General features: G+C 48.6%; 1 long non-coding RNA gene and 2 other non-coding genes across 3 annotated transcripts; all 3 read left to right on the top strand.

Annotated features, from left to right (window-relative positions):
* Positions 1–643: 643 nt before the first annotated feature.
* LOC146199752 (uncharacterized) lies at positions 644–2,262 on the top strand. The gene is made up of 3 exons (XR_014704773.1): positions 644–793; positions 1,400–1,441; positions 1,543–2,262. It is a non-coding gene; the product is annotated as an uncharacterized LOC146199752 (long non-coding RNA).
* Positions 2,263–6,745: 4,483 nt separating this feature from the next.
* TRNAG-GCC (transfer RNA glycine (anticodon GCC)) lies at positions 6,746–6,816 on the top strand. Its single transcript has one exon. It is a non-coding gene; the product is annotated as a tRNA-Gly (tRNA).
* A 491-nt stretch (positions 6,817–7,307) lies between these two features.
* LOC146199754 (U1 spliceosomal RNA) lies at positions 7,308–7,471 on the top strand. Its single transcript, XR_014705386.1, has one exon. It is a non-coding gene; the product is annotated as a U1 spliceosomal RNA (small nuclear RNA).
* The last annotated feature ends 15,607 nt before the right edge of the window (positions 7,472–23,078 follow it).

A 23,078-nucleotide genomic window follows, 5' to 3' on the forward strand; every position in this document is an offset into this window, starting at 1 on the left:
ATTATCAGTGTACAAGAACAAAACTATTGCCAGACGCTGTTCCATCCGTCAACCTTCCCGTGCGTCCTAGCGATGCAAGGCGATCGCCCCCGGGATCGACGAAGCGACGGCGTAAGTAAATCAGCCATTGCTCAAACTTTCGTTTCCTCGATCTTTGTGTCAGTGAGTGCTCAGACATTTTGCTCAGTAGCGGAATGTCCAAGCTGAGTCAACTGAGACCCTGCTTAAGTTTTTGTTTAAAATGTGTCTCACGGCAGTGGTGTTCTCGTGTTCATTCATGCCGCGAAATTTGACACAGCCCGCACAGCTGTGCTGGTCTTTTTGTTTGAATGCTGATATTTTTCAAAATTTCCAAGACATGGGGCGCAGATTCAATGCAACGCGTCCCTAAAAACAGCATTTCAGTAAGGGTTGTGATAGGTTTTTTTTTTTTTTTTTTTTTTTTTTTTTTTCCTGGGCTTCGTGAAGCCCTGCCTTAGCTACGTCTCAGACTTGTGTGCTATGCAACAAGCGTGACTTTAAAGTGCACGTGATGTGCAGCTGTTCTGCGCTTTTCTGAGGTAATGCCCAAACTTCGTTAAGGCCTTGTTTCAGTGTTTTTTGAGGTTGTAGCCTGAATCACTCTGTCTGATTCCAGGTGAAAGAGGCGTTCCCGCAAAGTCGTACCAGTTCTGCGCACACGCAGAGGCTTTGACGACACGCAAGAATGGGGACAGTAGTGAAAATTCGAGCGCCGTTCCCATAGACAATGCTGCACGACTAGAAGAGGAGGTGGAAGTTATAGATTGAGACGGTATGTTTACCTATGGATACACTATGCGGCCACTATTCCTTTGTGATGATTCACATTGTCGTGAATGATTTTTATCAAGCATTCAGGAAAAAGAAAAACATTTATATATCCCGCATTGTCTTTAGTTCTGACCATGAAACTGAAATACATGAGTAAGCTAGAATCGTGATAAATTATCAGCTTTTGCTTCCTCACCACTACTGTTGATTAAAACAAACAGTTAATACCTTAAACAATCTCTATTACTGCAGTTAATTCGACTGGAGAGCTTGTTACAACATAAAAATGAAGTAATGAAACCACAAGTCATCCGTAGATACACGAGGAATATTCTTTTATCTAGCCACGTCACCAAATGTACATGAAAATACTGCATTTCAACCTTATCACTCTAAGCATAATGTTACCCTAAGAACAGAGAAGGACATACTATACCTGTTTAAACAAGACCCACTTTTCATCCTCTTCACATATGGATTCAATGAGCTGTTTGTAGTACTTAACAAAACGAAAAAGTTTTCAATGCGTGACGGAAATTTAGTGATATCTCTGTATCTGTAAAGAGTGGTTTAGATGGCATAATAATTCTGTTGTTTTTTTCTCAAGGACCAACCCACAGCGCTAACCAACGCACAGGAAGTTCTGAAGGTATGTAATACAGTTTTATACACTGTTTGCCTGTTTCACCTGCAGCTGTTTTATTTTTATTTTCTTTTTTTTTGACAGAGCTTGCGTTTTTTTCTTTTCAGGAGTTACCGTGAAGGTTCAGAAGCTTTTCAAGGACGCTGGAATCCAGCTCAGCGCGAATGACATCTTCAAGCAAAAACAGCTAATAACGGTTGCAAAAATAATTGATGAAAGTGATTTCTCTGCTTCACTACGGCAGCGACTTGTTTCGCACGCTTTGTCCACATAGGAATTTATGCTCCTCAGTGAAAGGGAGACAAATTTGCAAATTAGCAGTGCCCCCAAGACATCCCATGCGCGCACGGCTGCGGCGCAATAGGCAGAGGCGAACGGAATGACGGAAATGTTTACGACATGGTTAATAACTCATATTTCTGGCCATCAAAATGCACGTTGCTCTTGGCAAATCATGCGTAATTGCTTCTCAAAAATGCTCGACAAGTAAGATGATTCTAATAAAGTTTTAATCAGTAGCCGTTTTTAAATAAAAATCCGTGCACAAATTTCGCAGCGCGCAGTCCATAATGCGCGCTCGAAGCAACGTCCACAGCAAAACGGTACAAATTTATCGCATCGCAGGCATATAGACCTATCTTCATGGTTGTATTACATTCGTAATACAATCATGAAGATAGTGACTCCACGCACATCATCAGTTTCAAGGGACGACGCACGAAAGGCTCCTGCCGCGGCGACGGCACCAGCTGCGCCCGTCGCGGCGAGCGCTCGGGCACACGCGATTCTTGCGCTCACCGCGACGAGCCCATGTTTCGTGTTTTGAAAGCAAGAGGAATCATGATTAAATACTTTTTTTTCCTGGCACTCGATCGGTGCTGTCTGCGTTTTTCATAACGCTGTTGTTATGAGAACAACCGAGGCCGCAGACTCGAAGCTACGCGGAAACCCGGAGAAGCCAGAGCGATCGGCGCAGGCAGTCCTTGCCGTGACGTCACGTCGGGCTGACCGCCAGAGGGCGCCACTCAAACTTCTCGGGGCTAATAGTAGCACACCTCGTATTCTTAATTGTTCTGTTCAGCCAAATTTTTCCAAAAAACTTTCTTCACTCTTATACAGGGAAACCGAGGCATCGCTAACACAATTTTGGCCTTTCTAATCCAAAAAGCTTCCTTTAGTTCGCGGGCAACAAGTTCACGGCTTTGGTCCAAAACCACCGTCCTTTCTAAAATGGGTTTGCACTGGCGATCACAGTCCTTACAATGCAGCGGCAGATTGTACCCCGTTCCAGTGTTCATTGACCGTTCATGCTCCCTTAACCTTTCATTCAAACAGCGCCCCGTTTGCCCAAAGTACGTCTTACCACAAGTGAGAGGAACCTGATATATAACCTCTTCATTGCACTCTACGTACCTATGCCCATGCTTTGTTCCACATGTTTTGTCTTTCTGTTTCTCTGAGTTTATACGAGGACACAACGCGGCCAGCTTACAGGGGGCAGAAAAAAACTTCTGGTACCTTAAACTTGGAGGCTACTTTTTTCAAGTTATGGGCTACCCGATGGCTATAGGGAATAACCACTGGCCTATTTATTTCGGTTTCAGGATTCGACTGTTCGTTTTTCTTTCCTTTTACTTTTTGAAGAAGCGACTCCACCACCCCCGTCATGACTGACTGGGGGAAGCCTGCATTCTCAAGCCTGGCTACCTGTTGCTGGAAACTTGCTCGCATAGTATGGGGACATGACATTACAATGGCTGCCTCTAGGGCTGATGTTGCAATGGCTCGCTTCACTGTCTTTGAGTGCGCTGATTCATAGGATAAAAATCCTTTCTGCGCACGTGGGTGGTACATCCAGCATAACATACCATCTACTATAGATAGCTGCAGGTCTAAAAACTGTAACTTATAGCCTTTAGGCTGCTCTCGCGTAAATTCTAATCCTTCTCCAAGCTTACAAAATATTTCAACACTTTCATTAACTTAGCTTAGGTAGGAGCGCTTATCCTGCTTACTTAAAATAATCAAAAAATCGTCTACAAATCTGAAAACCTTCAATACTTTTTCTTTATCTAAATGCTCTTCCACCCTGCGATCAATCATTGAAAGAAAAATGTTACTCAGAACAGATGCAACGCAGGAGCCAATATATATTCCTTTTCTCTGAATGAAAAACCCGCCTTCGAACTGTGCAACTGTAGCGTTTAGGTAAAATTCTAGCAATGACATAAAACTTTTAAGCGAAACACCGGCTGCATTCTGAAAGGGCACGATCCCGTTCTCTTCTATGCATTCGCGAACGGCTAAGAACAATTCTTTATGGGGAATGGAATAAAAAAGGTCCTTGGCATCAACAGAAAAGAAATGCCTAACTTGCTGATTGTTTTGAAGAAACTTAATTATTTTCAATGAGTTTCTTGTGGCCACAGGAAACTCATTGGAACTTGTGGTAGAGCATCCGCCTCGCATTCGGAAGGTACGGGGTTTGATCCCCAGTGCCGTCGGGTACCCACCAGTTTCCAATGGGTACAAGATTTCCCACGGCCTGGTGCTCGGCTCTCTGGGGTGAAATGATTGGGAAAAAGGGGCCATGAACCAAAATGTTGGTTCATTTCTTCTTGAACCAACATCGCTTGAATTTGGCAATATAGTTCATTCCCAAAAGCTGCGAAAAAGACCTGCCAAAGAAAAAAAAAGGGGCAAGGAGCGAAGAGTGTTCGCCCATTGCTGCCACACATTGCTAGATTCCAAAGATGACGACTCTCACACGTTGGTAGAGGGAACAGCGGAAAGTGCCGGCGATGCGAGATGGAGCTAGGTGGTAGTGGTAAAGACATTTACTGCCAAAAATGTAGAGGGGGCAGACCCCCCTCCCTTACATGGCACGAGGCAGCCCTTAGGAGGCTGCCCTTACAAAGCAAGGACAGCCCTTCCGATTCAAGGCATTGGTAATATGACCCAGCGCTGGTCTGCAGCAGTGGAGCTGGCCAGGAGAGTCTCCCAGTATGACTCCGCTGACTCCACTGTGGTTGCGGATGGAGGATGTGAGAAGGTAGGGCATGTGAGGAGGACGTAAAAAAAGTTTTCCGGTTTCCCGCAGACCTTACAGGAGGCGAGGAACTGATCAGAGTAGCAGGCATGAAGTAGAATAGGGTAGGGATCGAGCAGTATCTGGAGTCGGCGCCAGTGGGAGGCCTCATTTATAGTTAGGGTGGGAGCCGGCGGTGCATAAACACGCCGACTGATAAGGATATCTGTGAAGGAATTGCAAGCGCTACTGGGCTGGTGTAGGGTATCCGACTCCTGCCCGGAAAGTGAGACCTCAGGCGAGGACTTCCTCGTGACCCGGGAAGCCTACGCGTGTGAGCTGGAGTCCAGATGAGTGTTGCAGGATGGGTATAGTTTCCGGTTTGCGGCATATGAAACAGTGATTTCCCCAAGGTACAAAAAACCATTTCATTTCTAAATAAGCCTTAACTTCTAGTGTATTGCTATGGAGCTTGAAAAAGAAAGTTTTTGCTCCCTCTGGTAAAGCCATATTTTTAACTCGTTTAAAGACTGACTTCCATGGACCTGCACAGTACAACGATCTGTACACTGGGATCGGGAGAAAGACATCGCACAAGTCCTTGTAAAGTTTCTTTCGCGTCACAGTTGATAAATATTGAAACGAAAAACGGGCTTGGAATACACGACATGACATGTACACTTCTTTAAGGATTCCGAAAATCCTCCCTTGCATGCTCGCCGAACTTACAACAAAATTTGGTAGCACTTTGTTCAATCTGACCTGACACACGGTTCGTAAAAATGGGTCCTTTGTATCATGAAAGAACATAACAAGGTTAACCACTTTGCGCAAATACAAATGCGCCAAACCAACTCCTTCAGAGCGGACGCGATGAAAGAAGTTGGTTTGGAAGGTGCGCTCCCAATTGTACTTCTCCACACAAACATGGCGAACACACGGTGAAATCTCTGCATATTCACACGAGAACAATGCTGTACTTGTAACGCGTACCATATCTTGGTAACAAGATATAAATTACAAATCGTAGCACGTGCAAACATAGACCAACCGAATCCTTTTAGTCTGACGGCGTTCTCACGTATACTTCTAAAACCTGCTGGTTCCAATATGACTCACTGTCTCGGTAGTTTTCCAGTGGCACTCCTAAATACTTCACTGGGGTTGTTACCCAAGGCATGTTCACGAAATTCGCAGGGATTGTGTGCCATTCTCCATGCCAGAAACCCAGACACTAATTCCAATTCACAGCCCTACCACTCACAGAACAGAAGTCCTTCACCAATTTGACAACACTGCGAATGCTTTCGTAGTTTGTACAGGAGACGGCAGTGTCATATCGGCATACGCGAGTATATATGCGGACTGCGGACCTCTGCTGCATGCAAACGAAAACCTCGGACACTGCTGCTCTCGATAATGCTCAGACAAAATGGTTCAATATACAAGCAGAAAAGCAATTGCTACAGGCGGCAGCCTTGACGTACAGAGCGTTGCACTTGGATGCGCTCACCCACCTTCTTATTTACTATCAGGCGCGTCGTGCACCTTTCTATACGCCATTGCGACTCCTTTGCAAATAACTGAGCCCACATTTGCATGCTCTAAAATTGATAACAAGACATCATGCGGCACCTTGTCGAAGGCTTTCTATAGGTCAAGCAGGAGCATAACAACGCTCTCATGCAAGGCGTCGCAGCACTCCAGCACAGACCGTGCCTTATATGGTTCGGCCTTTAATGCTGCAGTCTGATGCGGTCCTACTAATTCTTCCATTACAGTTTGAAGCCTTTTAGCTATAATTTTCATGAAGATTTTATAATCTGTGTTCGTAAGCGGTAACTTGTTAAAGCTTGGCTTCGTCAACGTTTTTTGGTATTAAACTTGTATGGGTTGTGGGAAGCTCATCGTGCGAAACAGTAGCTAGGCGCCGCCGCGCGGCTGCCGTAGCCAATGGCGCTGCATAGGTAGGTATCGGCAGCGGGGAAACGAACTTACGAAGACGGGGCGAAATGCCGGAGGGAGATTGACTTTAGAGGAGACGCGAGAAAACCAGTATCGGGGCGGCATGTCGGAGACAAACAGAAGGTGACGTCTGTTCGGGAGGACGGCATCAAATTTTTGATGCACGGAAGCTAGATTGGTACGATGTTGATAAATTTCAGTTCGGAAAACAGATGAGGAAGGAAGCATGATTGATTATTAAAGAACGGAGCACCGCTGAGCAGTCATTAGGGCTCGGCATGGCTACATCTTGACCCGAGTCAGCAGTGCGCTTAAAAGCGTCGGTGGTTCAGTGGTAGAATACTCGCCTGCCACGCGGGTGGCCCGGGTTCGATTCCCGGCCGACGCAATTTATTACTTTTTTTTTTTTTTCTTGTTATGTGTTGCGATCGTTTACGATTTTGCTTTGCAAGTGTTTCAACCAGACGTTTTCTTTTTTTCTCTCAAGGTTACCAGCAAGAGCATTCATGTGGAAGCGATAGAGTGCTTTGCGTCATAAGTGTTACGGGCGCGCACGTTGTCGGTGGGGGGCTGATGTGGGGCCATCATCGACACTGGCGCCACCGGTCGACTGTGAGAGTAAACAGCCTGCCATGGCCCGTAGCGGCGCGCTGTGCACCATAACGTGCAGTCTTTTTTGTTTTATCTTGCCCTGTACCGGCATCAACATTGCTTCAGAATACAGTGTTTTGGCAAAGATGGCGACAATGGCTCAGGTTCGAGTAGTGTTCACGTTCGGTTTATCTTTCGCCGTCAAAAGTGAAGGTTTTTGCCACATGTAACCGGCGTCGCTTGGACGCCCGCTCGAGGTGGGTACGGGCGTTTGAACGATTCGTCGGCATACTTACCTGGTGCCGGGGTTACCGTGATCAGCGAGGCGGTGCCCCCAGGGAGAGGCGCGGGCATTGCACTGCGCTCGTGCTGACCCCTGCCACTACCCCAAACTGGGGCAGATGGGGCATGCAATTTTTGGTAGTGGGGGACTGCGTTCGCGCTATCCCCCTCGTTATTAGATCAAAAGTCAGAACATATGTTACCCTAAATTGAGTAACAGCTGCAGTGGGTGTATATCGTTCTTTAGTTGCTGCGCTTGAAGTGATAGTTACGTAATTTGTGCCCAATTTTCAAGGATCTAGAAACTGGTTCGCACTGGTCGTGGGTGCGATTTGTCAACGAGGGAGTCGCCTGGTCGCTAACTTTTGTTTTGAGGAGGCGGCGACTCACCTGCCTTCCCCCTTTACTGAACAATTTTTCTTTTGTATTATTGTCTTTGTAAATTTCGAATTTCTTTTGTGTAAGCTAATTGTAGAAAAGTCGAAAACGTCAGTCACAGCGAACGACAAGGAAAATAGCAGCCGCATTTTTTTATTTCTTTTTAATGCATCTTTGTATAACCCACATTTTAGATTAAGTGAACTGTAAATTTCTTCGTGAGAAATCATATATGCCAACTGTGATAGCCACTGGAGGTGATGTATACCAGTTTTACATCGTTTTCTCAATTAAAAAAAAAAAGAGGTACAAATGTTATATATTTAGTTAAACTCAACAAACACAGATATCCGCGCACCGGTCACCTTGGGCTGTTATGAACTTACGCCTTGCGAACTCAACGCCTGTTTTATTGACGGCAACGGTAATACTGCGCTCCCGAGGAGCGACAGCAATATGACGCGGAAGACACTGGCCGCTTCCCTTGATCGGCTGAACCAAGCGGCGGTAGACAAAAACAATTCTTCGTTCCGTTTTGAAAAATTACAGAGGGACACGTCAGATCCCTTGCTTCCCACGACGGCATTTTCTCCATATGGATAGAAGCAGAGGACCATTTCAGCGTGGACGTACGGCGTCGTCACAAAACAAAATAAAACAGCTCGCGACTGCAAGACGCCAATATTCCTTCTCATGTGTGCCCACATATGCGTCTGTAGTCAGCTGGAGAAAAAGAACGAGGGGGGGGGGGGGGGGGGGGGGGGAGTTGGCATTAGTCAAGCAGTTGGCTTACCTAGCTATATGCACTTGGGGACTATCAAGTGTAAACCGCAAACTGGTGGTTTAGAGCGCGTTGCATATTTCTACATTTGGTTACCTTGGTCTATTACGTGCTCGCATATATACTCAAATCCTTTTTCAGTGCGCAAAAGAAGTAAATAAGTAAATAAGTTTACTATTTCCCAAGGCTGCCCATTGTTATCTGCCTACCTTCTCTCCCTCTAGCGTACTCAGCGGCCCCTTTCCTGATCCAGCAGGACAGAGAAGCGATGTCCAACTTAGTGCATGCATCTGTTTGACGATAAACATTCTTCATTAATTTCTCCTTTTGGCGGAACAATGAAAGGTCAAGGAATAAAAAATGAGGCCCGGGGGTAGGGCATTAAATGTTACGGGTGCGAGCAAGCCGATCTTTCAACGCATCGAATTTCGAAATATCTTTATTTCAACTATAGCCTCGGGAAACAAAATATAAGGAGCGTCTGCCAATATCAATGTCATCTCTGTTATTTCCGCTGTTGACTTAAAGCATTTGCAGGCGGCGCGGGGACGGGGACATGGATGGATGGAAAAACTTTATTTTCGTCAGAGAGCATGTGTGGGCGATTCCGTGTTAGATGGCCATCAACCCATGGCTGACGGCGACCTGGGTCCCACTCCACGGCCCTGGTCTGGACGACCGGGTCTGAGCTGGCCAACACAGGCTCCCACTGCTCGAGGGAAGGATCACGCATAATATCCGCCGGTGGCGGTGCTATGCTACAGCTCCATAATATGTGGTCATAGGTTGCCAATTCCTGACACCATTTACACTCCGGCTGAATGTCCGGGTAGATTTTGCTCAACACGTATGGGTTGAAGAAACATCTAGTCTGCAATCGTCGCCAGACGCATTCCTGCGCCTTCACCAATTGCTTGTCCGGGGGTGGGTAAATCCTCCGCTCAAGTTTGAAATGATTAGTAATGTCATGAAAGGATACCAGCCCATCTCTCGTGGACCTTCCCGGAACGTCCGGCTCACCTACTCGACTGACGAAACCTCGAGCATTCATGTGAGCCGTCTCGTCCCCAGGATTCCCAGAGTGTGCTGGTATCCAGACAATTTCCGCCTCCGTAGTCCCTCGCCCCGTGGCCCGATTCAGTAATCGCGCCGCTGTGACAGATATTCTGTCCCTCGGCAAATTTCGAATGGCTGTTTTGGAATCGCTGAAGATCAAGTCAGCATTACTACTAGTAATAGCTAGTGCTATCGCCGCTTCCTCTGCAGTTTCTGGGGAGCGGGTTTTGACTGATCCGGAGGCGATCAAGCGTCCCCGCCCGTCCACCACCGCAATTGCAAATGCGTCCTTGTCCTTATACTCGGCGACATCTACATAGCCTGCCCCGTTGTACTTCCCGTACTTAGCATGTAAAGCTTTGGCTCTTGCCTTCCTGCGGTCCTCGTGATGTATTGGATGCATGTTCTTGGGTAAAGGTTTTATGTACAAGCCCTTGTGCATTTCCCGCCTAATCTGAATTTTAGTGTCACCAGCTGGAGCGTCAACTCCAATGCCGATCCTTTCCAATATGTCCCTTCCTGCTTTTGTTTTTGAAAGCCTACCGAGCTGCATCACCAAGTGCGCCTCCCGTAGTTCTTCTAGGGTGTTGTGCACCCCTGATCCCAGCAGCCTTTCGGTAGACGCATTGTGAGGCAACCCAAGGACCGCTTTATACGCCTGCCTAATCATATATCCTCCACCTTGTCTTTTTCCGCCGCATCCAACTCCAAATAAGACGTCGCATACACTATTCTACTGAGCACAAACGCCTGCACCAGCTTACACAAGTCCTTTTCCTTAACACCTCTTTTACGATTGGCGATTCTCCTGATTAGCCTCACGGTAGCATTGACCGTATTTTTAAGCCTTTTCAAGGACTCGCTATTCTTCCTGTTAGTCTGCAGATACATACACAGGATCCTGATCATCTGGACCTCAGCGACCGGTACGCCCCCCACTTTGACCTCTAAAGGCGGTGGCGGCACATAGTGCCTCGCATGTATCCCTCTTGGTTTGTCCCTCAGCACAAAAAGCTCGGACTTGGGCTGAGAGCACGAGAGTCCTGCTTCCCCTGCTAGCTCCTCAATAATATCCACCGCGTGCTGTAGAGTTTCTTCCAAATGTGCGTCGCTGCCTCTTGTTACCCGAAGAGTAATGTCATCCGCATAAAATTTATGTTTAAGTCCCGATATCCCTTGCAGCCTGGGTGGTATCTTGATCAAGGCGAGATTAAATAGGAACGGAGATAATACCGACCCTTGCGGTGTCCCCCTGCCCCCAATGGGAAGGGATCAGATTTCATTTCTCCGACTATAATCTCCGCAGTCCTACCCTCCAGAAACGATCTGATGTACCGGAAGGTTCTACCCCCCGGTCTTATGTCCGATAGGTTCCTCAATATTGCCTCATGGGTAACATTGTCAAAGGCCTTAGTTAGGTCGAGCCCCAAGATAGCCTTGGTGCCCGTGGCGTACCCAGGATCAACCACGTCTTTTTTGAGCTGTATCATGACCTCTTGCGTTGATAAATTAGCCCTGAAACCTATCATTGTTTCAGGTATCAACTCCTTGTCCTCTACATAACTCTGAAGCCTGTTCAGAACCACATGCTCCATCAATTTGGCTAAACACGACGTTAGCGAGATGGGACGCAGATTCTCAATGCAGAGCTTCTTCCCTGCTTTAGGAATAAATGTAATCCTAGCATGCTTCCACTCTGGCGGAATCTCCCCGGCCACCCAAAATTTATTCATCAAATTCTTGAGTGCCCCTACTGACTTGAAATCCAAGTTCCTCAGCATCTAATTAGTAACCCCGTCCGGACCCGCTGCTGACGTGGTACGAAGCTGACCCATTGCAAACTCCACCTCCGCCACCGTAAAGTCTGCATTTAATTCAAGGTTTTCCTCTCCCGAGTAATCCGGCAAGCAACCGCCCGCCTCTGCGTTTATGTAACGTCTTCGGAGTTCATGTATAAACTCCCCAGTCGTGCCTTGATACCGATGCACTAACCTAGCCATTTGCCCCTTGTGCGCAGATTTGGTTGCCGTCGGGTCTAAAAGGTGCCTCAACAACTGCCATGTTTTTTTGCATCCGAATTGCCCATTCATCCGGTCACAAATCTGTCCCCACTGTTTGCACTGCAACTCCAATGTATACGTTTCGATTTCACGTTCTAACTTGGCCATCTTTCTACGGAGGACACCATTATGCCTTTATTTCCTCCACCTCCGAAGGAGACTCGCATGTGCTTCCCACATGTGTAACAATCTGGAGTCAGCCGTAGAGCCCTCCTCCTCCGCTGGAACCTCTTTTGTGGTACTCTTCACGGCCTGCTTGAGTGCCTCAACCCAGGCTCCTAAGTCCTCGATTTCCCCGTTCACTGTGTCATACCCCAGTCAGACGGGCAAGTTTAGTGACACTTTCACGAAGTGCACTTACATAGGAAGAGTGACACTTTCGGTGCTCGCTGTCACACGGCAAAATCAAGTGTCATTTTGAAATGACGGCAGTGCCGATGCGGATGCTGCAGCCCTATGTGGAAATTAGTTTTCACAAAAATACCTTAAAATTCAATTTTATTGCAAGCACAATTACCTTAAGCTAATATTCAGTTTATTTGTGCATTTCAGTACATGGTTTTCACAAAAAAAAAAAAAAGCATCGCGATGTCACACGCACTTTTCGCTAACATGCATGGTTACTGCTGTTTACAAGCAAAACCGACCTCGTTTATTATATATAGTTGCGCTACTATAACTGTGGTTATCGTGAACGTAGCTCTGCGACTTTGATTTGCATCGTTAACCGATAGCGCCTAGGTATGGAACGGAGTCACCGGTGTTCGAGCGCGAAAAATGCACGAGTTGTATGATTCAGAGTAGCGTGCATTTTTCACACGAAATCATCTCCGACGGCGCTTCTATATGCAGCCTAAAATGTCCAGCTGCGCAGCTCCCACGCACGGCAGCATCGTCTCGTCTTCACAGCGTTTGCTTGGCGTGTAGTTGTAACATAGTGTCGAAAAATGTACAGTTTCCGCAGCATCACGAAAGTAGGCGAGAAGTTCGCAGCGTTCACAGCACCGGATGCTACTAGCTTTCCGCTGTATGCCGCCCGTGAGCGCCCGTGAACGGCAGAGCGCGCGGGGCAGGTAGCGCTTGGCCGTGCGCTCCTCCGTGGTCGTCGCTAGGCCTATAGTTTGTTTCGCATCGAAGTATCAGTGGGCGGCGTTTTCGTATGGCCAGCTTAATCGGATATATGGCTCACTTGTGGCACTGCCTTGAGAGAAATGAGAATAATGATAGAAACGTGCAATTCAAATCGACGACTCCTTAGGAGCGTAGCTAGCGTATACGTGTACTACAAGGGTGAGCTGCGCCGCGCCGCCGGCGACGATGGCTCTGAAGTAGTGAACAGAAGTTTGCTTGTATCGCAGCTATTACTCCTGCTAGCGACTCGGTACGGGTCAACGAATCCCCAACAAGGATTAATTTCTGACATTGCTTTACTCCAGGGATTAATATTTACGGGAAAAACTAATTCTCGCACACTTTTCTTACGCCGGTGACAGCGGGGCCGGATGCGCCGTAAAGGTGCTAGCTTGGAGCTGGCGGCTTGCGGGAGCAAAAACGGTGCTGTCTTCGGCCGGCGCTTGAGCGAAATGCTGCCGTGTCAAGTGACGACGTTCTAGAGATTGGGTTACAAATAACTCCAACTTCGTTGATGCAGCTTGAGATACCGCATACCATCGAGGTGCAGCAGCAGACGAACGCCTTTCTCATAGCGCAAGCACTTAGAGCGAGGGTAGCTGTTCAAGTGTACGCATTGTTTTTAGTTGGTGACAGCTTAAATCCCTTGCCTAATAATAGAAACGCTCATAAAATTACGATAAACCTTTCAAAACATTGTAATTCCCAAAAAATGTATGAGTAATATGAAGTGTCCTGCTGTCGAGACTACACACTCGCCTGCCGGACAAAGTGTAGTGAGTTCCCCAAACTCACTTTGCGCTGAGTGTGTTCGGCAGCGAGTGTCATTAAAGTTCATCGTGTGGCACGATGCGAATGACACTAAAGGCGAGTGCACTCGTTGAAAGTGACACGAAACTTGCTCGTCTGACCGGGGTATCATTCCTGACTTTCCGAAATCGGTCCCAGTCTGTCACTCGAGTTCCTTTCACCTTGTCTTTGTGCTTAGCAGCACTAAGTATCGTGGAAAGGATATAGTGATCACTTCCCAGTGGTTGTCCCGTGTTTACCCACTTTGCATCCCTGATGCCATTCACAAATGTGAGATCTGGAGAGGTGTCTATGCTCACGCTGTTGCCTATCCTGGTATGATCTAGAGGGTTGTTCAAGATCGTCCATCGCAGGTCCTGGGCAACCTGCCAAAGTTTATTTCCCTTCGGGCTGGCTCGGATGTAGCCCCACTCCGGATGAGGCACATTGAAATTCCCCACCACGATGAGTTGAGACCTAGCTGCTAGCCGTTGCGTCTTTATCAGCAGGTCTGGCAAACCCACCCCCTTATCTTTTGGAGAAGAGTATACATTAAGAGCAAAGAGACTCTTATCGCCTTTTCTTTTGGGTAAAATCTCCAGCAGGACGTAATCTTCCCTGCTGCTATATGGTATGCTGAATCACTGTGGTGTTACGATGGACTAGCATGGCCGTAAAGACGCTCGATACGCCCCCTCGATCAATCTCTGGTGGTGTAAATGTCCTAAATCCCGGTACTTTAACCGAGCTGCTAGCCTCCTGCAAAGCTATAATGTCCGGCTTACTATCTAGATTTTGTATATGCAACTGCAGGTTCCCCCGCTTGCGACGGAAGCCCCTGCAGTTCCACTGCCAAACCTCAATTTACTAGTGAGGGGCCATGGTGAGGCACTAGGTTCACTAACATTGGCTCCTGGCCGACTACGGGAGGCCATCTAGCCTCTAGCATAGCATTTAGGTGTTTAAACATACCCATTACTTGGGTCTGGAAACCCCGCAAGTCATTGGTCAAGGCGTCAAGACGCTCCTCAATCTTGCCTAGTCTGGCTTCAATCCTGTCGACCCGACCTTCCAACCTATCCTGCCTTTCTTCCAGTTTTCCTACTCTCTCCGCAAGGGTAAGGATGTCCCTCCTAAGACTAGTGACTAACTACTGGCTGCGGTGTGTCCGCCGCCGAAGTTTTTGCTATTCTCTTTGCATGAGCTCCCTCATCTGCCGGCGGCGGCCTTTTGACCGTTCCCCGATTCTCCACTTCCATAGCTGTACAGTTATCGTCCACGCTAGAAGCGTTCGCCGGCGCCGCTTTCTGTGGGGCCTGGGCCAGCGGCGTCTGTACCCTTTCTACTCTGCCGGTTTTAAGCGCGCGTTCCATCTCTGCCATCCTAGCTTCCATCTTTTTGATAGTTTCGGCTTGCTGCAACACCTGCCTTTGTAGCTCCTTCTCTCGAGCAGTCTCATTTTGGGAGCCCGCGTTTGGCCACCTCACCTTTTACCTTGTGGCACTTGGACTTCTTCCATGACCGGAACCTAGCCCTCCTCCTCTGCCAGGCTCGGGTCCGGCCAGTGACGGGAAGGAAGCTGACCGGTCCCTTCTCTTGCTATGGCCTCTCGCACTGCTAGATGACCGCTTCCTGGGCCTCGAACGCCGCTCTTCCTTGCCAGTTTGGCTCTTGTCCTCGTTGCTGTGCTGCAGACCCGTCGGCTGCTGACGGGCTAGGCGAAACTTGCAGTTGCGGCTTCCCGTGCTGTGCGCCCCATGGCACACGATGCAGTCCGGCGTGCAGGTCAGCGACTCTCCGTCCGGTGGTGCAGGATGTTCCTTCCCGCAACGGCGACAGAGATTAGTCTTCGGACGATAGCAAACGTCTGCCCGATGTCCCACTCGTCTGCAGTTATAGCAAGTCTCGACTAACTCTCTTTACGGGATCACAGCGTACAGACAGTTCCAATAAATAACTTGCCGGGGAACGCGCTTCCCGCCGAAAGTGATCTGAATCGCCTTTGACTTGCCCAAAGGTCTGGCATCCAAAATGTCCATGTCTTCGTTTTTCTTCAAGAATCCTGCGCGAACTTCTGCCAATGGGCATCCGTTATACGCATTGTAAATTACTCCGCGCACAGAGTTCTCTGGCGCCGCCACGTACGCCGAAACCTCAAGTTCACGACCGTCCAGCTTGAGCGTCTTTACATTCGCATATGCCCCACTACGATTCATACACGGCGTGCTCACCGTTTCGTGTTGTTTGTCTCATTGACCCGCACCAGGTCTTCTTCCACCGCAGTCGCGTTCGTCAGCTTCGCTGCCGCTCTCAAGGCACATCCAAGCTCCCTCGGCGTCACTATACTCAAGTCCCAATTCTTGGGCCGGCACACAACCTTGAAATCCTTGGCTGGCATCTCCAGAAACGGTCCCCGTTTCTTCTACACCGGCGCTTTCCCCTGCTTGACTTGGGCTGCTCCGTGCGTCTGGCGCCCGTCGCTGCCCGCCTGTTTCTCGGTAGGCCTACACTCGGAGTGATCCCCGTACACAGACTTCTTGAATTGATCTTGCGCCTTCAAAACCCAGGTTCATTCTCCCACCTCGAACTCTTCGGGCGTTATAGATTCTCCCTCAACGGAGTACTCCATTGTCTTCAGCCTCGCAAAGGCCCACAACCACAAGTCACAGCCCCGGAACCCGGTGCCGCAGGCGTCGGCTCGGCCTAATGATTGGCCTGATTTGCCGAATCATTAGGCCGAGCCGACGCCTGCGGCACCGGAGACCAAGGGGGGCGATGCAAGGGGAGGGCAGTGACGCTCGCGCATTGTGAGTCTTCGGCAGAGACGCCTTCACTCCCGCGATTAGTCATACGGCGGGTCATCGAATGTAGCCCGTGGATGTGAGATGGGAGAGGGGATCCTGGGAACAGTTTTGATTCCTTGGGCCTGCTGTGATTCTAACAAGTCTCCTGTGTGAGCGCGGCTCTGTGTACAGCACAATGTTTTTTTTTTTATTTTATCTTTTTCCTCAAGCGTGTGTTGGGATCTCTACGGTCTCAGCTCTCTTGTGTGGCCTCCGAGCCTTGTGCTGTTCCATGCTTTGGGGGAAATTCGCTCTTTTGTATACTTTTGCAGGACGGGTGCCCTTATTCGTTACATTTTGCATTTCCCACGAATTATAGGGCTGCTGCATATCTTGGATTTAGCCGAAGGCACCCAATCCATGCCATTTTTCGCGGCATATGTAAACATAAAACAAATAAGGAGCGTACTCTGCTACGCGCATGCAATGAACGATCTTATTTTTATCCAACGTCATACGTACGTGCAGCCTGCATTGCAGATGCCAAGAAACACACTTTTATTGCGAAAGCAATACTACTCTGTAGGTTTTGAGCCTTCAGCGTAGCGCGGCCGGTAGCCACATCTTACCCACGTGACGCTGTGGCGTCACACCCCACGTGACACTAGGTTGGGAGCAAGGAGGTTATATAGAACTTCTGGAGTGGCGGTCCCCCATGGACGCCAATGCGAGCGGGTGAAGCCGGCCGAGCCAACGGCGGCCATATTGCAAGGGGCAAAAGGCACCCGGCGCCGGCCAACGCAAGCGCATCGCACGCGTTTCGCGAGCACTTGCGCGCATGTGGGTTTAGGAAAATCTTAATGCAATAATGTCGTCAAAATCCATTGTATAGACTGCCAATTTCTTGTTTCATACGCCTTACATTGTCATAAGAGTGGATGTAATCGGGGCCGAGCTATCACAATGTTCTCCAGATTTTTTCGCTGCTTCTTGGACCAAAAAACACTCTTTCGCTGAGGCGCACATAGCACACCTGTAAACTGAGTTTCAAAAGTAGAGCACACAGTTGACGAACACTGTTTCAGGATGAGAATATGCCCTTAAAAGTGCATTGCGGCACGTATGCTTCGCTGACAGTATGAAAATTTTCTGCCCAAATGAGCGGCATTCGTTGCCAGCTTTACCAACGCCTCCGCTTCCGCAGCAGCGCTCGCGAGCAGGGAAAGAGAGAAAGAGAGGGGGTGGGGGTGGGGGGGGGGGGGGGGGGTGGCGGAGGTGGGCAATGGGGATTGGGGTGGAAAGCTCCGAATTTGGATTGCGCCGCCTTCGCGTTGCCTTTCCGAATCTCCGCTCGTCCACTAAGTCTGTTACTTTAATGATATTAATAACATTTGAAAGCTATATTAACACTGCGACTTCTGGAACTAGTGCGACATCTTTCAAACTCTTTTGGGTATTACTGTGAGAAAAAATGACAGCCTTTTAATAAAAATGTTTTAAGCGGCGAAAGTGTTATGATGATGTTAAGAATTATTATGAAGAGCGGGAAAGAAACGAATGATCGTGTCTTCTTTCAGATGTTTTTGCCAATAGCTAACCGAGGGAACGCACGTGCCAACGCCAGATGTTAGTTTCTTTCAAGCGGTCAAAAAAAATTATCGGGAGCCCAATAGCACTCCTTACGTGCTGTGAATCTGTAAACGTAGAGACAGTTTCGCTTCTATCACGCGTTTATTTCAACCGAGTGAGACCCCCGTTAGGCTTTTTCATCGTTTTGCGTAGTTTACCATTGATTTTGAATACTACTCGTAGAAACCTTTTAAACGATATATGACTTGATTTTGTAGCCTAAAGTTCAATTGTTAATGAAATCACCTAATTAAAGCTCATTAAATAATACCAGCAAATCGTATAGTGCAATATCTCGTTCTCGATACAAGCTATTTAACGATATATGACTTGATGCTGTAGCGGAAAGTTGAATTTAATACAAAGAACTAATTTATTTATTTTTATTTATTTTATTTTATTATTGACAGCAATTAAGACTTACAATAAGTCTAGTGCAATTATACTCGACATAAGCTATTCAACGACATAACACTTGAGACTCTCATACTCGAGATAATCAACACAGCACATTTATACACACTGTATAAATGTGCTGGGCCGTAGGATCCAATAATGCTGCTCATTAATATATACTTTTTTTTTTTTCAGAACATGTTAGCTGAAGTTTTATTCCATGCGATCCAAAAGAGCGTGAAGATATCCAGACAAGTGCAAAGTAGCGTAGAGCCGCAAATGAGACATTATATATGAAAGCGCCCCTTGGCGATACCTCCTTCTTGCCCCTTGCAAGATGGCGGACGCCGGCTTCACTTTTCACGCACCGCCTCCACTCCAGAAATACGCTGGGCTACCAACTCAAGCGGTCGGCAGGAGCTGCCAGCTTGGGTATCTCGTTTCACATGGGACGGTTATGTCAGAGTCAGCCTCCTAGGAACCTGGCATTCAGGTTACACCTATAGGCCACTAAGACACGTTCATACGGCTTGGTTAAAGCGGGGCTTTCAGTGGGGGCTTTATATGTGGGCTGAGGAAAAATAAAGAGAAGAACTCTCGGTCACCCGCAGCTAATGCTTTCGCTCAATATTTTGTTCAGCAGCGTTGAATCCTTGTAATGATTTTTTTGAACTTCAACACATGGCTGCTTCTACAACATGATGTCCGTAAAAGAAATAATAAAAAATAAACAAAACGGAGCTTAAAGGTATACTGAATAAAAAACTTGCCGCCGAGATGTCCAGCACAGATGGCAGCTATCGCATTGGAAGTGACCGAAACAATTCACTTAATGAACAGAAATGAGCGGAAAGTACTTTGATGAATATTTCTCAAATCGCCGCACCTAGCGGGCTCCTGTGAAAGCTCTGACAAAACCGGATATCACGTCACAACTACCCCCATCGCGGCAGAACCACCTAGGCTAGTCTAGGTGGTTCTGATCGCGGCCGGTCACACCTGCTCATTTTTCCTTTCCCCCGTGGCACTCAGAAAGCGCAGGGATGGACGTGTTTTTTTTTTCTTTTTGCTGTTCGTGTTCCTGAGCACAATTCATCGTTCCCTCCCAGCGCGCAAACAATTGTCCGCAATACGTGCCCTCCATACGCGTCCGCCTCGACGTCCCTCGTTTGCAGCATTCCACACTTCGCAGTATTGTGCACGGTGCGACGCGGGGGAACCGACACTGCGTGTAGCCGGTCAACCAACTTCAGATGTGGGGGCGGCGGAAGCGGGATCGCGGGTCCATGGCATTACTGAGGGTAGTTCTGACGTCACACCCGCCGGCTCACAGTCGGGAGTGCGCTGCCCCTGACCCGGTGGCCGCTCAGAAAACGTCAAAAATACAGCCATCCGCTCAAAACTAACCGAATTATGTGTCTGTACGAGTGTAATCGTGTCTTAAGAAAGGTGTTCAGAATACCTTTAAACGTACTTCTTGCGACGATCACGACCAAGGCGAATCCAACGCTGCCGTCGTTCCGTCTCCCATTGTCGCATTGGGAAGCCGTAGAATTTTATTCCACCAGGCTAATTCATGTAAGTATTCGCCGTCGTCTGCTATATCCTTCTTGATAGGGACGCGCTCGCCGCCGCGAGTGGCGCGCATGTCGCTCCGGTGTTCGATGCGCAGGCTTCATGCCTATCCAGTATTTATCATCCTCCCCCCATTCCTCTCCGTGCCACCCATGTGCCACCCCACCACTAAATAAAACAGCGCTGTACAGCGACCTGGCGCCGCCATTAGAGCGGGGAGAGGGTGAGGGAGGGGTTTACAGTGTATTCAGCATCGCAGCAGGCTACACAATTCGCCGGATTCGTTTTTTACCTGTGGAACTCAGTTACGCTGGCGGATCAGCATAAAAGGCAAATAGATCTTGAATCTACACCTTAAAAAGGGGTAACGTATCACACAACCACCATTCTGGTCCGTGCTTTAAAAAATCACTATTCATAACTGGGCACTGACTACCGGAGAAATCTGGTATTCGGGAAGATGTTTGGTCCGTTATGCAGCTGAATAAAGATATACACCTTGAAGTTGCGACAGCTCTTGCAAGACATCATCATTTGAAAAGCTATTGACAAACTAAACATATCACACAATCATAAGTTCCTGAGCTGCCTTTTAATTATGAGGATCGAGTTTAACATCGCTGCAGCCTTAAATGCATGGGTCTCATGGAATCTTCTGTGCGCGAGTCATTACTGGCCTAGCTACTGATGAGCTTCCCACAACCCATACAAGTTTAATACCAAAAAACTCTTGACGAAGCCAAGCTTCAACAAGTTACCGCTTACAGACCGCTTACGTGCAATCATTTTTTTGCTTTGTTGACAGAATAATATTCTCGTCAAGGCCTTCATAATTAAAAGACCTTGTAGTCGACGTTGGTAAATGTTCATTGATTTTAGAAATACAAACTGTGTAAGCGTGCCTAAAGTAGGTGGTAATGACCGGCTAGGCGCCGCAGCGCGGCTGCCGTAGCCAACGGCGCTGCTCAGTCAGTGTCGGTAGGTGTCGGCAGCGAAGAAACGAAGACGGGCGAAGTGCCGGCAGTATGACTTTTGAGGGGGGGCGGCAGGTCGGGGACAAACAGAAGGTGATGTCTGTTCAGGAGGACGGCATCAAAATTTTGATGCACCGAAGCTAGATGGGTACCATGTTGATAAATTTCAGTTCGGAAAACAGAAGAGGAAGGATCATGATTGATTATTAAAGAACGAAGCACCGCTGAGCAGTCATTACGGTTCGGCATGGCTACATCCTGACCGAGTCAGCAGTGCGCTTGAAAGCGTCGTTGGATCAGTGGTAGAATACTCGCCTGCCACGCGGGTGGCCCTGGTTCGATTCACGGCCGGCGCAATTTATTACTTTTTTTTTTTTTTTTCTTGTTATGTGTTGCGATCGTTTACGATTTTGCTTTGCAAGTGTTTCAACCAGACGTTTTCTTTTTTCTCTCAAGGTCACCAGCAAGAGCATTCATGTGGAAGCGATAGAGTGCTTTGCGTCATAAGTGTTACGGGCGCGCACGTTGTCGGTGGGGGGCTGATGTGGGGCCATCATCGACACTGGCGCCACCGGTCGACTGTGAGAGTAAACAGCCTGCCATGGCCCGTAGCGGCGCGCTGTGCACCATAACGTGCAGTCTCTTTTGTTTTATCTTGCCCTGTACCGGCATCAACATTGCTTCAGAATACAGTGTTTTGGCAAAGATGGCGACAATGGCTCAGGTTCGAGTAGTGTTCACGTTCGATTTATCTTTCGCCGTCAAAAGTGAAGGTTTTTGCCACATGTAACCGGCGTCGTTTGGACGCCCGCTCGAGGTGGGTACGGGCGTTTGAACGATTCGTCGGCATACTTACCTGGTGCCGGGGTTACCGTGATCAGCGAGGCGGTGCCGAGGTTACCGTGATCAGCGTCGCCGTTACTCTGCCCGACCAGGACCAGATCTTCGAGCATCAAGGCGGGCCCTGGATTCCGCCCACCGGATCGTCCAGGGGATCCGCCAGTCAACAACCCGCCTGCGCCCGGGCACCACTGCGTTTCGCCGTGGGAGCCAGGGCTCCGCTCCACCATCCTGATGGCATACGCCACCCCGCCTCCCAAAGCGCATTGCTTCATTTTTAAAGCACCAGAGGGCAGCACGGTTGATGAAATCATCGATGCCCTTGAATCTGTTACCGGCGTTGCCGGCGTCAAGTCCCTCCAACATATCGGAGGAGCCAAGTTCGGTGTAGCGGCGTCTTCTGATAGCGCAGCATCGAAAATCAAGACCAAAGGCAGCATTCTTATCAATGGTGTTTCTGTCCCGATAGCGAGTGTCGGCCCCGAAATCGTCCACGTGTCCATTTTCCGAGTGCCTCTGTGGGTGGCCGACGCAACGATTGCTGCAGTGATGTCAGCGTACGGCAACGTCCAGAATGTACACGAACCAGTCTTTAAAGGACGCCCCGGCGTTGGCACAGGAATCCGAGTTGTTAAAATAGAAATGAAGAAGCCCATCCCCAATTTCCTTTCAGTTCAAGGTCACACCGTGATGTGTGATTATCGGGGCGTTCAGAAGGTGTGCTCCAAATGCCGCCTGTCAGGCCATATCGGAAGAGACTGCCACACTCCCCGCTGTTCCAGATGCGGTATCTTCGGACATGCCACGGAGGGGTGCAAAGAACCGTGCCGCAGGTGCGGTGGACATCACGCAACTGTTGACTGCGTGCGGCCAAGGTCTTTTGCGGCAGCAGCGGCCTCCGAGGAACAAAGAGCGCGCTCTCCAGCAGTAGAGCGACGAGAAGTCACACCGGGGGCTGATTCAGTAGCAGCTTCCGACACAGAAGAACTCACCATAGCCGAGAAAACCGACGATGAAGTTTCTAACACCAATAAGGGCACCATAGATTCACCACAAGATTTCCCAGAACTTCCTTCCACATCATCTGACGAGTCGAGCGGAGACGCCAGCCGGAACACAGAGCAGCCGGATGACGCCGCTTCAGCATCCAGCGACTCAACATTCCACTCCAGTGCAAGCAACACTTCGGACCTCACCGAGTTTCCACGTAACCCGGTTGCACGTGGCTCCCGAGCGACAGGAAGCGACGACTCGACGGGTCGACACCACATGCCACAAAGTGTTCCACAGAACATTCGAGTGAACAGACTTGCGACTGACTCTCGGAAAATAGAGTTGAAAAACCCCCTCAACCTCCTCGTCGGATCACTCACGGGCGACAACCT

This window comes from Amblyomma maculatum, chromosome 2 (assembly GCF_055883805.1).
Source record: "Amblyomma maculatum isolate TAMU_Amacu chromosome 2, ASM5588380v1, whole genome shotgun sequence".
Taxonomy (NCBI): Eukaryota; Metazoa; Arthropoda; class Arachnida; order Ixodida; family Ixodidae; genus Amblyomma; species Amblyomma maculatum.